Source organism: Pteropus vampyrus, unplaced genomic scaffold (assembly GCF_000151845.1).
Source record: "Pteropus vampyrus isolate Shadow unplaced genomic scaffold, Pvam_2.0 Scaffold13, whole genome shotgun sequence".
NCBI classification, from domain to species: Eukaryota; Metazoa; Chordata; class Mammalia; order Chiroptera; family Pteropodidae; genus Pteropus; species Pteropus vampyrus.
Window position 1 is genome coordinate 653347 of NW_011888794.1, and position 15452 is coordinate 668798.

Below are 15452 nucleotides of genomic sequence, written 5' to 3' on the forward strand. Positions count from 1 at the left end.
GCAATTCTTCTGGTCATTGAATTCCTTTTTATGCCTCAGGAAGATAGCCCTTGCATAATTGCTTTGTCATAATAAAACCCTTTTTGAAAATTAACAATGATTTTGGCCTGTAACTATATAAATCATCACATACCTACATTTCTTTCAGGTTTATAAAAGTCTATTTCACAATTCCCCTCTCTCAAACATTGATGAAGAAACCATATACATGTTCATATAAGATAATGATTGTTATTCAGTCTAATTCTAAAATGTATATTGCAACATGTTCTGTATTGCCATTAGAAGACATTTTGAAGCCATATGATCTAAACCTAGGTTTATTTTAATGAAGTAAAAAGCAAAAGTGTTTCTTTATAAAAATTAAGTGTTTCTTAGAGATATTCATTTCATGTCACCTTCCCATAGCCTTGACTTGAAGAGGCAGAAACAAATTTTATCTACTAGTCTAGTATACTTTTGTTATGGATTATTTTTTAAAGAAGCACAGCGAGCATGAACAATGAATAAATGCATAATGTATGGGAAGATGAACAATGAATAATAAATTTTTAACTTAAACAAGAAACTATTTCTCTCCAGGCTCAATAGTTTGATCAAAACACTGTGTTTTAAAATGCAGCTTATAACCTACCATACTGATATATGTAGCCGAATGTGTTTCAGATAAAATGTGAATTAAGAAATCTCATCCTCTGGTTACATGTCTCGGGAGTTGGACTTTTCCCTTTAATAAATATTTCAATCTAAAGAGAGACACCTCAGTGAAATAAAAACAAATGATAGTGCTATCTCCAAAGAGACAGTGTATTATTTTAAAATGGATGAAATGGCCCATGCTCTGCCCTATGACAGTTAGATACTCAAAATGAGACAGTCAAAAATAGAGTTAATCATTCCCATGAATATGAAATCGAGTCTCCGTTTTTGTCCTAATTTGAGATGAAGAGAAGGACAAAGAGCACCAAGCCTACATAATATTCTTACAAAGATTACAATAACCAGGCACATAGCACAATCTTAAATAACGTCACTGCAACTTAAAGCTAACCTTATTGACTAATACCCTAATAGTCTTCATTACAGGTATTCAAAACATGAAAACAATAGTTTAGTAGTATTGATAGATAGTAAATTTTTATAAATGAACTATTATTTTCTGGGTCTTTAGATTTGAACATAAAATTTTTATTAGAGAATTACACAGGTGTCAGCACTCAGGTATGAGATATAAGAATGATGAAATAAAGTAGACAGACTTTTTCCAAGAAAAAACAAATAATCAGAGATTCTGAATTAGTCATTATGAGAGATTTTTGTTTTTGTTTTTGTTTTATGTCTTAGGTGATTGTAATGTTTTGTCAAAATTGAAAAACATTGGCCTAGATTATCGTTTCCCTGCAAGTTAATTATGCTATTTAAGGTAGCAATAATAAAAACATCGTCAAACTTGATTGCATCTATAAGCACCTCAGATCCCTGTACATTATACATTTTTCCGTAATTCATTGTTGAAAGAATTTACTGTCCTTGCAAATATATCTTTTATGCAGTGATGAATTAATTATTGCTTCCACAATTCAAATCCCTTTGAAAATAGCTAACTTCCCAATTTCCCAAAAAGTATAGATGTTAGACCGCTTCCAAAGGAGGACTAGATATGATTAAAATGAACAACTTCAAGCCACTAGTCCTGATAATATAATTTACCAACTTCCAAATCTTTACTGCAAACTATAAATTGCAGCCAAACACTCCATTTAGATAGAATGGGATATCTAAGAGTTATAATCACCTTAGTAAAAGCAAATTTGTGGCTTAGAATAGAATCATCATTCTTTTAGGCGAAGATACTAACCAAATTATTTGTCTATTGACAAAAAGAAATGACATGAAATATTTCAAGTTTTGATTAGCTGTTTAACTTTTTGAGCTGCATAGATAATATTTATGTTTTTCATAAATCGAACATTAAATGCTTATAGCTTTAATGGCATAGGATATACATAAGGTATATTCATGAATTAATTGCATAATACTTAAATGCATCGATAAGTAACAGTTTTTGTTAAACAACATACAAACATTCATTTATCAACAGTTTGTTGATCCATTTTCAATTCTTTTGTTTATTTAGACTTACTTTTCATATTCTTTTTGATATGTAAACATACTACCTTATTAATTTAACTTCAGGATTCCAGTTCACTAGACAGCTTAATGCCCTTGTTACACAATTGCTCTTGTTCATTGTACTATAACTGCAATTTTATGAAATCTTGTAGTAAGTATGAATATAGGTTTACTAATGAAGTAAAGCTATTAATATATTAATGCATTCAAATCCTCAGAGTGCATACTTAATGGAACATACAGTCAACTAATATCCTAGAAAAACTTTGAGAATGCGATTAACTATCTGCTTGTGATTTAAGCTTTTACTTGAAAAATATGCATGACTACCGAATTAGTCAGACCTATTTTTTAAAAAGAGTACACAAATTTAAATTTCAAAAACTAGATATTTTAGAAAGAGACACAGTTTTTAACCCTACCAAATTAAAGGAAAGTGAGGCACTTCTCACATTACAATGTATTAGTTTGCAAAAGTGAACATTTGAGGCAGTTGTTTACTGAATATGGAAAATATCTGACAGAATGGGTGTGTATCATACTACTGGTTAAATAGCAGGCATAAAAAATATCTATACTGATGATTGTATCAATTTAACATAAAAAATTCATTGAGTGCCTCCCAAAAGACAAATTTAACTTAAGAATCACAGGTACAAGTTAAGCAAGTTTGCACTTCTTATTCAGGAGTTATTTCTAATACTTTTTTAGTCATGTATCAAATTACCTTATTGGAACAAAACTATTACTGAGATTGTATTTATTTTCTTGTAAATCCACGAGGGCATAATGTCTAACTTAATTGTACACACATTTTTACACTAGGACATTTTTTTTTTATTTTCTGTAAAATATAACTCAATCATGTTTAAACTATTTGGCTGAATCTGTATAATATTAGTTGCATTTAAAGATAAGGAAAGTGAGTTCCTTATATTAAAATAACTTTCTCAATGCCATGTTGACTAAATCAGGACAGAAACATATTTACTTCCAAGGCCATGACTGTTACAGAATACATTGTAGCACATAAACTAAGGGAACATCTTTCAGAGTAATGATGACATTGTATCGATTTTTGGATGTATTTTTAGCTCTACCATAGATTATAGGTATTTATTATGGGGTTTTTTTTCCATATTTAGTGTCAACTGGTTAGATAAGTTTACCAACATATTTTGCATAAAAAGCCTATTCCAGACTCCAAATATATGTTCAATAAATACACGATTTATTGTCCTTTCAAACTCTTTAATGACTTCTAAGTAAACTAGTTTACCTGATAGCTACATTCTCTATTTGAATACACCTTAAAAAGTATAGAAGTGATATTATTAATGTTTTAATCTAAGAGATTGCATACAAAAATGTCAGGTGATCCACTGAGCAATTTAAAATAAGTTTGGTTACTGTGTTTTCAAATCTAATTGCTACTTTTGAAGTTTGAACAGAGAGATCCTCTTTCAACACTCTTATTCAACAATGCACTGAAATCTGTAGCTAATACAATAAGACAATAAAAGAAATAAGAGGTATAGAGTTTTTAAAAGGGAGAAATAAAACTGGATTTATTCACAGATATCATGATTGATTATGCAGAAAATGCCAGAATATCTCTAAAAAAATTCTGGTCGTAATAAAGAATATAGCAAGATCACTATACATTATATATAATTATTGAATAAATACATGGTGGGAGCTAGATTTCTCACTTTGGAGTGGATGGTTATAAATAAGTCAGGAGACAAGCTAAAATATCCTGTTCATCATAGATTAGAGTTGGAGAAATCTGTATGAAGTCATGTTTAGCTTAACATAGATACAAATGGTTACATATAGAAACATTTATATGTGTGTGTGTGTGTGTGTGTGTGTGTTACACCTACATTGATCTACACATACTATAGCCTTGCTCAGTTAGCCGAAGAGATCTAACAATACTTTAGTATCAATAAACACACCTAGAAACATGAACTGGGTTTCTAAAACCATTGTACCATTCTCAAAAAAAAGAAAAAAGAAAAAGAAAAAGAAAGAAAGAAAGAAAAAGAAAAAAAAAGAAAGAAAGAAAAGAAAAGAGAAAAGAAACCAGAACACCTTGGAAAAGTGGCTGATTCCAGAATTAGGACAGAAAATATACTAGATGATTCCATGTTCAAAATACGACACCAAATTATGAAGCTATGACAAAGGGATACAGAAGCTAACTAAAAGAGTTGTCAGTGCCCAAAGCTTGAACAATTTGAACAAAAAAATAGATAAATTAGTATTGGATTATGACCTAAAGTATAAAATAATTATTTATGAGTCCATATTGATATAAATAAATAAATGAATAGCAGAAAATAAATTTCCAATGCAGAATTTTAAACAATTTATGTAGATATTCCACCTTAAAGGATGTAGATGTCACTTCCTATACCTTAAGTGTGGACTATACATAATTACTTCCTTCTGAAGAATACAGTATGGAAAAAGGAAAAATAAAAGAGTTATTTTGCACTGAGGAAACCTAACAAATACTACCTCAGGTTCAAGATTAACATCAATAGTGAGAAGACACATTAATTACATGTACCCTTGACACATAATTAGAATGTCACTCTAATTCTGTGCTAAAGAATGCCCCTTTATTTCTTTCCAAAACCCATAACCTCCATCTAATCATGAGAAAAACATCAGACCAATCCCATTTGAAAGCCATTTTATTAAGTACCAGATCAGTACTCTTTGATACTCCAAGATTATGGAAAACAGGAAAGATATGATAAGTTTTCACAACAAAGAATAATTTAAGGAGATGTGACGACAAGATATAATTTGGTATCCTGGAACAGAAAAATTACATTAAATTAAAAATAAGTAAGTCCAATAAACTGCTAAACTGTGGACTTTTGTAAACAATTGTATCAACATTGGATCGTTATTTGTAACAAATATGCTATGGCAATGTAAGATGTTTATAATAGGAGAAACTGGGTGGGAGCTATATTGGGACTCTACACTATTTTCTCAATTTTTCTATAAATATGGAACTATTTTAAAATGAAGAAGTATATTAGAAACAAACATACGAAAAATAAATATGTTTAATGAAGAAAAATCTTTGTGCAAGTATTGCAAAGCTTTCGTTTGTAAATTATCCAACATTTAATAACTGGTAATGTTAAAGAAAATCAGTATGATTTATACGGAGAGTCATACCTATATTTTAGTAAACATTTTTTGGTTAGTATTTTCACATAATGTTTCCATATCTACTTTATTTTTTAGTAGAAAAAATAAGCGTTGGTTATTAACGTTTTAGGTATACATGGTATCCTTTATTTATGTTGTTTAGGTACTATATGGTGTTTTTTAAGTTGTTTATATTGAATTTAATTTAGCCACAGGTAGTTACATAAAGATACAACTTCAGGCAGTGGGAAAAATACTGTTATCACCAGCCTAGTGAGTTCAAATCACAGCAGTAGAAAATCAGTTTATTTATATTCTATTTTAATCACTCCCATCCCACATTGTTAATAACCTCAGTGGATCATCTGAGATTGTTGTTTAGTTGAATAGTCTCATATAAAAAAATTATAAACTACATATTTACCTTCTCTTCTGGGTCAAAATGATCCTACTAAATAATTATCCAAAAAGGATATATTATTTAATTTTTTAAGGTATAACATTATGTGTCTGATATTCTGATGAGTTATACAAGGTTAGCTATTTCTATAAGGTTATGATCAGAGAACTTAAACTTTTGGAAAAATTTAAAATGAATATTTACATAAAAATTAGAAAGATAAATACCATATGATTTCACTTATATGCGGAATCTAAGGAACAAAAGGAACAAACTAAATGAATACAGACTAACAGATACAGAGGACAATGTTGTCACTGCCAGAGGGAACAGGGTTTGGGAGGCTGGGAGAAATGGTGAAGGGTTGAAGAAGGACAAATTAGTAGTTTAAAAATAGTCACAGGGATAGGGAGCAGGGCATAGGGAATATAGTCAATAGTGTTGTAAGGCCTATGTGCAGAGCCAGATGGATGATAAAGTAATCAGGGGGATCATTTCATCAACTATTTAAGTGTCTAACCAATGTACTGTATCCCTGAAACTAATTTTAAAAGAGAAACTAATTTTAAAAGAAAAAAAAATATATTTCAACTTTCTCTTAAATTCTTAAGGCTTCCTTACACTTCTTTTTTTTGTTGTTGTTCACTTTATGGATTCTTTAAACTAGAAGGATTACTCGTGTCCATTATGGTATGTTACATACTTTCATGGAGAAGAGTACAGAAATGCAGGAGAGGAGATGAGATGTACACATTCTCTGGAGTAAAGCACAGGGTAGGGCGAGGAAGAGCCAAATGACCAGGGAGTGCTCGATCAAGCGGTACATTGCCCTATGTCAAACGTTGTTTGGTAGTTCAAAGAAAATTAACAGCTAACATTTCACATTTGGGTGATTGTATTCGCCTGATTATCAATTGCACACAAACAAATGGTTTTGTTATAAATGCACGTTGTAACAGAAGTTTTCATTTGCATATATCTCACCAGCAACACCCTATCCCCCACCCTATTTCCCAGTTAGGCATTGTTATAGGGTTGCCACCTTCCTCCTGGGAAGGACTGAGGACCTTCCTCTTTCTTTCTCATTCACTGATCACATCTCTTTTCTCAGAGTAAAAGAAAGGATAATTTAGATGGGCAGACAGGCAATTCTCACTTTACTTGAAATGACTTAAGAAGCTCTGTTTACTCTAAGGCATGGCAGATGTTTAAGAATGCCTTTGCACTGCGGGTGATTTTGTGGGTTCTTCAGAGATTTTCCAGTTGTGTAGGCCTTGCTTCCACCTCAGCTGCAGCTCATTCCTCAGGAATTTTCTTACTTCTGGGGCCTGACATAGGACAGGCTCCCTTCTGAAACGAGGCCAGGGCTGACCCTCCTGCAGAATCCATGTAGTCACTGTGGTCCATGCTCTTGTTGACTACTCCCAGATGCAGTCCTTACACTGCTACCCCACAGGTCATGGTATCTTTCCAAGCCTGGGCCAGGAAACAGCTCTTCATGTCCTCCACTTACCAGAGCACATGGCACACGCTGAGTTGTTCTGTTAAAGGCCTCCTTACTACAGTTGGAGTTAGAAATCTCATCCTTTCATCTCTTTCTCCTGTTTTTATGCTGAGGAAAGCCACATAGACCTCTCTCCAAACAAAATCCTCTTTGGAAATCCCCCTCTTTTAAAAATATTTTCATTGTCTGTCTCAAGAGTTCTTGGTTTTTATTGTGTTCATCCTTCAGCTAGAACTGAGATAGAAAGAGTCCATTTTAATGTCATGTTACTGTGACCTGCTTCTGTAGTGTGACATACAAATCTCATTTTACATAAATCCCTCATTCTAGAAATAAAATAGACATTTTGAAGAGTTCTTATTGTAATTTGACCATTTGCTAATTTTGCAATTCAAACATTACTGATAAATCTCACTTTTAAATGTGTTGGAGACTCGGCACTTCCATTTATAACTGATATGTACAATTATAAAAGGCTCTCTTTAATAAAGACTTAAGGGTTTTTTATTGAATGTTTATGTGACCAGTATGACACATTGTAGACAGTGCAACTACCAAATGAAGAAAAGACATAATCTCATAATACCTCTTCAGGGTACTACAGTGAATCGAATGGTGGTTCCCAAAACATATTGCCACCCCCTAATTCCACAATCTCTGAATGGGGCCTTATTTGGAAAAAGCACCTTTTGAAGATGGGAGGATCTAGTTTTGGACTACAAATCTCCAGAACTGTGAGAGAGTAAATTTCTGATGTTTTAAACCTCCCAGGTTTTCATAATTTGTTACAGCAGCCTTACGAAACTAAAACAGGTTTATTCTTAGAAAATTAGTTAAGCTAGAATAAACTACTCTAAATATAACCCATTTGTGGCCCAAATATGATTACTTTTTATTTATCATTAATTTAACAATCCAGGGAAGGTGATCAGAGCCAGCAAGCTGCTTGTCTGAGCAAACTCAGGTCCTTCTATCTTTTATCTCCTTTATTTTGGGGCTTTGGTGTAATATACATTCATTCAAGAGAGGAGAAAAAGAGAGGGAGGAGAGCTCAAATACACTCTGTGAAAAAGACCACACATTACTTCTGCCTCCATTTCATAGGAGAGAACATGGTCACAATGCCATATCTAAATGCAAGAGAGGCTAGGGAGTATCCTCTCTAGTGAGCTGGGCTACACAATCTTATAACAACAGATGAAGGAGAGAAATGTCCTGGTGAAATGCTAGCAGAATTTGCCTACCTTAATGTTTGCCAAAATTACAGTTTTCCAAAAGTGAAATCAAAATGGTTTCAAATTATTACGAACATCTACAAAAATATGTGTATATATAAATATGTAGCTTTATATGTCCTTCGTATGATGTTCTGCAGTTTTCAGAATGTGCACAAGGAACATGTTTACATTATTTCTCTAAGGAAAAAATAATTATAATAACATAATTTTACAAGAAACGATTCATGCATTCTATCTACTTGGAAGATAGAGAAGCACAAATTCAATTGGCAAATTTTCTAATTTAATAATGCTAGAAGTTCTTGAACCAAACTCCTTCTTAGACCTAATCATTAGTTAGTATATTATAAGGGCACTGAACAATCAGAATTTGTCACCACGCTTTTATTAAAACATTTAAAAAGGCAAAGTTATAAATGCACCTTAAATAATAAAATGTCAGAAGAAGACAGGGAAACATACAATATTGAGAAATCTCTTGTATTGCCAGTAACAACAAAATCCACTTTCCATCTTTTAAAAAAAAATGATTTTTGTTAGACAAATGGTAAATATGAAACTATGAAGCTTGCTTTTCACCCTTGTAGCTAATCAAATTTCTTAATATATGCATTTTGAAGATTGTTTTGGTTCTTCTACAAAAAAATGATATACACTAAGTTTTAAGAACCTATGAAAAGCTTTATTTAAATAGCTAATTTACATCTTTCAGTATCATCACACAGGATTTAAATTGCTAATTTTTAACTTTAAGTAAGCCAGTGAATGTAGTCAGCGTAGATAAAATGACACAGAAGGCAATTCACAAAAGATGATGTGATGGTTAATTTTATATATCATGGCTAGGCCTTAGTATCTAATTATTTAATCAAACACTAATCTTCAAGTTTCTGTGAAGTTGTTTGGTACATGTGCCTAACATTTATAATCAGTTGAATATGGAAAGGAGATTACCCTCAAAATATGGATGGGCCTCATCCAAACATTTGACTGCCATAATAGCAAAAACAAGTTTCTTACAAAAGAAATTTTACTCGAGACTACAGCTTCAAAGCTTACTGGGGTTTTTAGACTGCCTGCCCCACAGAATTCAGACTAGATAGCCCCACAATCACATAATCACATAAGCCGATTCCTTACAACAAATTTCTTATATATATTTATATATAATTGCTCTTGTAATTCTTGGTAAGGTAATAAAGTTAAATCTAACAGAGGTTATTGTATTTCTATCACCAGTTCTTTTTTCTGTGAGTGATCCATAGAGAGTGCACAGACTAAAACAGAGCCTCCATCAAGCCAGAAAAGAGGCAAGATCTAGCTCTGTCCTCTATAAGACAGGCGATGTCTATGTAGACATTATAATGCATTCCCTCTAACTTACTTTAAACATTTTTATAGCTACATAACCATAAAGATTAGTCCAAGGAAATGAGTTAAAACAAAGTAATTTATAGTGATACTATAACTAGTGCTTTCTGTGTAGGCTGTGTCATTAAGATTCTTACCCATAAATGTACTTCTATCTGTGCTTATGGTGGGGCGAGGATATTCAGTTTATCATCTATGGGAAATAACAATTGTAAATGGTATTTATTTTGATTGAGGTTGACGTGATTTAAAAAATAATAATGTCTACAGCCGTGCCACCCTGAACAAGCCCGATTCCGTCTGATCCTGGAAGCTAAGCAGGGTTGGGCCTGATTAGTACTTGGATGGGAGACCACCTAGGAAGACCAGGTGCTGTAGGCATAAAAAATAAAAAATAAGGAATTGCAAGCTGACAAGGTCCTTGCAATCTGTTAGGTCAACCAATGGTTGCCTCATCTAAAAAAAATAAAATAATAATAATAATAATAATAATAATAATAATAATGTCAAAGTTACAGCATTTTCTGAAAAATAAAATGATGTTACTAAAATCAAGAGGGGCAGAAACTCAACACAAAAAGATGCCAAGGAAGTCTTCCCTTTCCAGCTGCATGGACAAATAGATATTTCAAAATTTACTTTGTAGAAGTGAGAGCAGTCAAGTTTATGAGATGGTAACAAACGTTCCACAAAATTCCATGCCTTAAAACAACATAAATTATATATTTTGTGAATATTAAATTTGTTCTATGACTGAGCCAATGAATACCATACTATGTGGAATATCACTAGCCTTGGAGATTGGGGAGAGATAGACTTTTACAGTACTACCCAACCTATGCACAGTTAACAAGTGTTGGCCAAGAAATAAAACTGTGCTGTTTTATGTCCCTGAGATTTTGAGGTTGAATGTTATTGCAGAATAAACACTTTCTCCTGAGTGACATAGCTCCTGACTGAAACAGCTCATCAATGGGCATAATTTGCAGGGAAGATGTGAATTTGGAATCTGGAAAATAATGATTAATGCTATGCAGTGGCAAATAAAAAAAAAAGTAAATCAGTCTCTGGTAATACACTAACCGATCACATATCTAGTGAAATTTTGTCTCTGCTACAAGAAGTTGGAAAACACCATTAATAGAATATATTTTTTGTCATTTGTTGTATTTGATAAGGTACTGCTAGAAATAGGAAAGGTAAGGAAAAAGATTTTATCTGAATTAAGAACAAGAATTAAAAGAATAGAGAGAAACAAGATTATTGAAATCTTAGAGGTCCATAAAGAAAAAACTACCTTTTACATTACCCTTTCCATCAATCCAAAATAAGAAAAAAAAAAAAAAAGAAGAAGAAAATATAATATTTTGAGCACAAAATGTATTAAAATTTAACAATGTGAAAATGAAATTAAAAAGACTATATTATCAGTTATGGTGAAAATCTCTGAATGGATTAGATGCCCCAGTACTTGCATAACCTTACTATTATGTAATGTCTAGTATTTTAAATTGCATAAGATAACTCAGAGAATTGAGGCTCATAGTATAATTCAAAGACTCCTGGGCTCAAGGTATTTGGCTCTATTGTAGAGGCAGCAAGCAGCAAAGCAATATAGTAAGTTTGAGGACTGTCTCAAAAAGTCTTATTCCTATGTCATTTGGCATATAGAGATAGCTGGAATCAAAGATATAAAATACCTAAAAATTTTTCAGAGAGAATTTAGTTGCTTAAATAAACAAATACTTTAAGGCACAAAAATTATGACACGGAAGATTATTAATATTGGAATTATCAGATATAGAAAATAAAACAACCATGGAAAGAATATTTTAAATTGAAGGAGAGAGTTTTAAAACTGGACAAGAAAAAAAAAGATCTAAATGCAAACAAATGGGAAAATAAACAAATAAAAAATTTAGAAAACAGTAATAAAACAGTCAAAGTTATCTAATCAATGTGTAGATAGATAAAATAATAGATTAGACCCAGTTAATGGTGAAATTAGTAAAATGGGAAATATAAGTCAGGAAATAGAATGCAGCAGAGAAATACAGGGATATGAACAATATGTTGATAGACATGACAAATGTAGTTAATAGCAGTGAATAGTTCTGACATATATCTAAGTAGACTTAAATAAAGAATAGAAATGGGAAAATATCATATTAAATACATAATGAATAATTTTTCAGAAATGTGTAAAATAAATTCTCAGATATAGGATTCCCAGTGCATACCAAGCAAGATAAACAGATAAAATTTTATAGCTATACAGTTATCATGATTTAAGAAGTTTAGCAACTATAGAAAAATAAATCAGTGAAAACACAAAATGTGGTATAGAAACAGCCACATATAAATGAGTAGTTGATGTATGAATGAGGTTATATTACAGACTGGGGAGGAAAGGATAAAAAACATTAAAAAAAAATACTGAGGTAATTGGTCATTCATTTAGAAAAAAATATAATAGATTCCTTACCTCATAACATATCAAAATAAATTCAGATATATTAAAAATTATAAGTAAAAGAAAAATATTTTAATGAATGGCAGTATAAAAGAATACCATTGTAAACTGTGAAAAGGAAACAATTTTTCGACAGGATAGAAAAAATTTTCAAGTCTGAAAAAAACTTTTTGTAAACTTGACTGTTATCAAATGAACTTTTTTGTACACTCTACTACCAAATATAAATAAAAAATAGAAATGTAATATTCACATTGCAAACATATATTTGAACCTTAAATAATTAAAATAAATTATATTAGTTTATATAAAAATACTGTAGGATTATGCCAACCCTCTTTATGTATTAGAACAAATTTTTAAATCTCAATATTGCACTGAAAAAATTGTGGAAATAAACTTTTATAATCTTTTGGTGGAAGTGTAAATTGATAAAACCTTTATGGATAATACATTGCAGTTGTAACATTGAATAGATAGGTGCCTGTGATGATGACTTCCAAGGGGCACATACCCCTTGGAAAATCTTTCATATGTAAAGTTGAGACAACTATTAAATTATTTATAGAAACTATACTATAATGCTACAAACACAGAAACAATCCAGATACCATCAATAGAAAATGGGCATGTGGATCATGGTAAATCATACAATGGAATACTATCTAGCAGAGAAAAAAAAGTAAGTGTAACTATAAATATAAGCATGGATAAGACCTAAACATAAAAAATTTTAAAAAAGTTACAAAATGCTACATATAGTAAGATAGGCTTATTAATAATGTATCATATTTATATTTTTATTATTCAAAAACTTAAATTTAACAACATGTTATTTGGGAATCCATACAATTTGACGAAAACTATAATATAAAACGTGTTAAGTGGTTATTGGTTCAGAGCAGGTCAATTCATACAATTAGGGAAGGGCATGAGAAAACAAAAATATAAACAACTTAATTTATATATTTAAGAACTGACAGACTCTCTCATAAAGGTTTAAAAAAGACAAATTACTTTACTAAAAAGTAGATATTGTAAGTTAAAAAAGATATGATGTGAAATTTAGAAAATAATTTTTTTTTCTTCATAAGGCTTCATGAAGTTGAAATGTGGACAGATCTCTTAAGATATGTGGGATTTAGATAGAATCGCAAAGTAGCCTGGCAATTTTAAATAAATAATTTCTGAACTCACTTTTTTTATTTGTTTAAATGATTGGATTATAACAAAACATCTCTGCCCTATCATATTGTAAAATTCTAGAATTCTCTGGTTTTATAGAGGGATTCAATGTCGAGGGGTGGGGAGACTGTAGAATACAACAGGAGTGACAATTTGAGAGATTTCTCAGTGTACTTAAAAAGAAACAATGACCCTACATTTACCAAATTGAAAGATAAAATTTTAAGGAATCTTTTAGTGACACTTAGTTCTACAACATGTAATTCACAGATTTTTTATTTTCTAGAAGATTCAGTGTTTTTGCTTTGTATTATCTACCAAATCAAGAAAAATTCTTTGTTCAATTAATGTAAATAATCATTTGAATGCCCACATCTGTTTAACTCAATTTTTCTATTCTTTACTTCACATCTTAATTATCTCTATGCAGTTAAATTATTCTCATTACTGGTGTAGCTCTCTCTCTCTTTCTCTCCCTCTCTCAACCTTCCTCCTTCCCTCTCTCTCTCTTTCTCTATATCTATCTACATACATACACATGCATATATAAAGATGTCACTATAGATAGATATCTATATATCTGTGTGCTTTATTAAGCTTTATCTTCTACAATCTATATTAAAAATCGAATCCTAATTACCTTTCTTAAAAATATTATTTTCAGCATTATTCAGAATATTTATAAATACATAAATTAATAAATTTCTAGTTATGGATACCATTCATTTTTCAGTATAATAATTTTTATTTCCAAATGGTGATTTTATGGACACTTTAAATTAAAAATTATTTTGAGTCCTCAAGTTTGTTTTAAAATTAAATATATTTTACATATTCTAAATCTTTGAAGATCAGTAATATCTTTCATCCATATTTTAATTATTGCCATCAAATTTAGAAGCTACAATATTTTTCTAATCTAATTCTAAACCAGACAAAGTTTATTGCAATTTATATTAATTTACTTTACTTAGTTTTTTGTTATTTTAGTTTACTACAGAATTCAGTTTTTCCCCTTATTGAATTTTTGCTCTTTTCATCTAATAACATAGTATATCATTAAAATCTGAGAATTTAAAAATTTTACTTGATTCTCTTCCTCCATTTGTATATGAATTTACATACTGAGTAAAATGCTTATTATTCACTAAATTATTTCAAACCCGCAACATATTAAATGTAATGTAATATTTGACCATAAAATCTAGAAATCATATTTTGTGGTACTTTTCCTAAGAAAAATCATCTTAATTTTAATGACCCAGTATTCATTATTACATTAATCCTCCCCACCTCCCAAAGCATAGCACCTTTAATTATTAGATAGCTTCAGAGTTAAAGTTGCTATGGTCTCTTTCTCTTTCTATTTTTCTTGATGTAGCTTCTTAGCTAGAATCTTTCTTATCTTGCCTCCCCCAAGGCAATGTTATAACAGCTTCTGGCAGAAATTCAGTAATTGCTATGAGGTGCTTGATTCTCTCCTGCTGATTGTCATTGAAAACAATTGAACATCATCCCCTTGAATATGTGAGTGCTACAAACTAAAGCTTTACTTTTGACAACACTCAGTTCCAAATCAGTGACTTTTTCAATTATTCTTATTCCTTCAATTTTTAATTCTTTTCTGCTTGAGAGGCTTGCTGTTGATGTCTCAATTGGTGCTTAGTATTTCTATAACGTAGGTGAGTTTATTTAGAGGCACTTTTTAGAGAAAACTCCTTGACTATGTTATTGGCTTTATTGCTGTGCTAAATATGTACACTTGATTTTTTTTAAAAAAAAAAAAGCCGGCATATTCTTTCTATAAAAGGAGGAATGACAAAAACTGATTGTAGTCACTAAGAAATGTACAATACAGACTCACATATTCAAATGTCTGAGAACTAGAAATTTGTTTAACTTTAACAAAGCATTTCAGGGGGATTGATTGATTTATTGCAAGCTATTACCATCCAATAGAATCGACTGGTT

The 15452-nt window shown here is 30.9% G+C and overlaps 1 pseudogene; it reads left to right on the plus strand.

The window, feature by feature from the left end:
* The first annotated feature begins 10085 nt into the window (after positions 1-10085).
* LOC111733241 lies at positions 10086-10204 on the plus strand (annotated as a pseudogene).
* The last annotated feature ends 5248 nt before the right edge of the window (positions 10205-15452 follow it).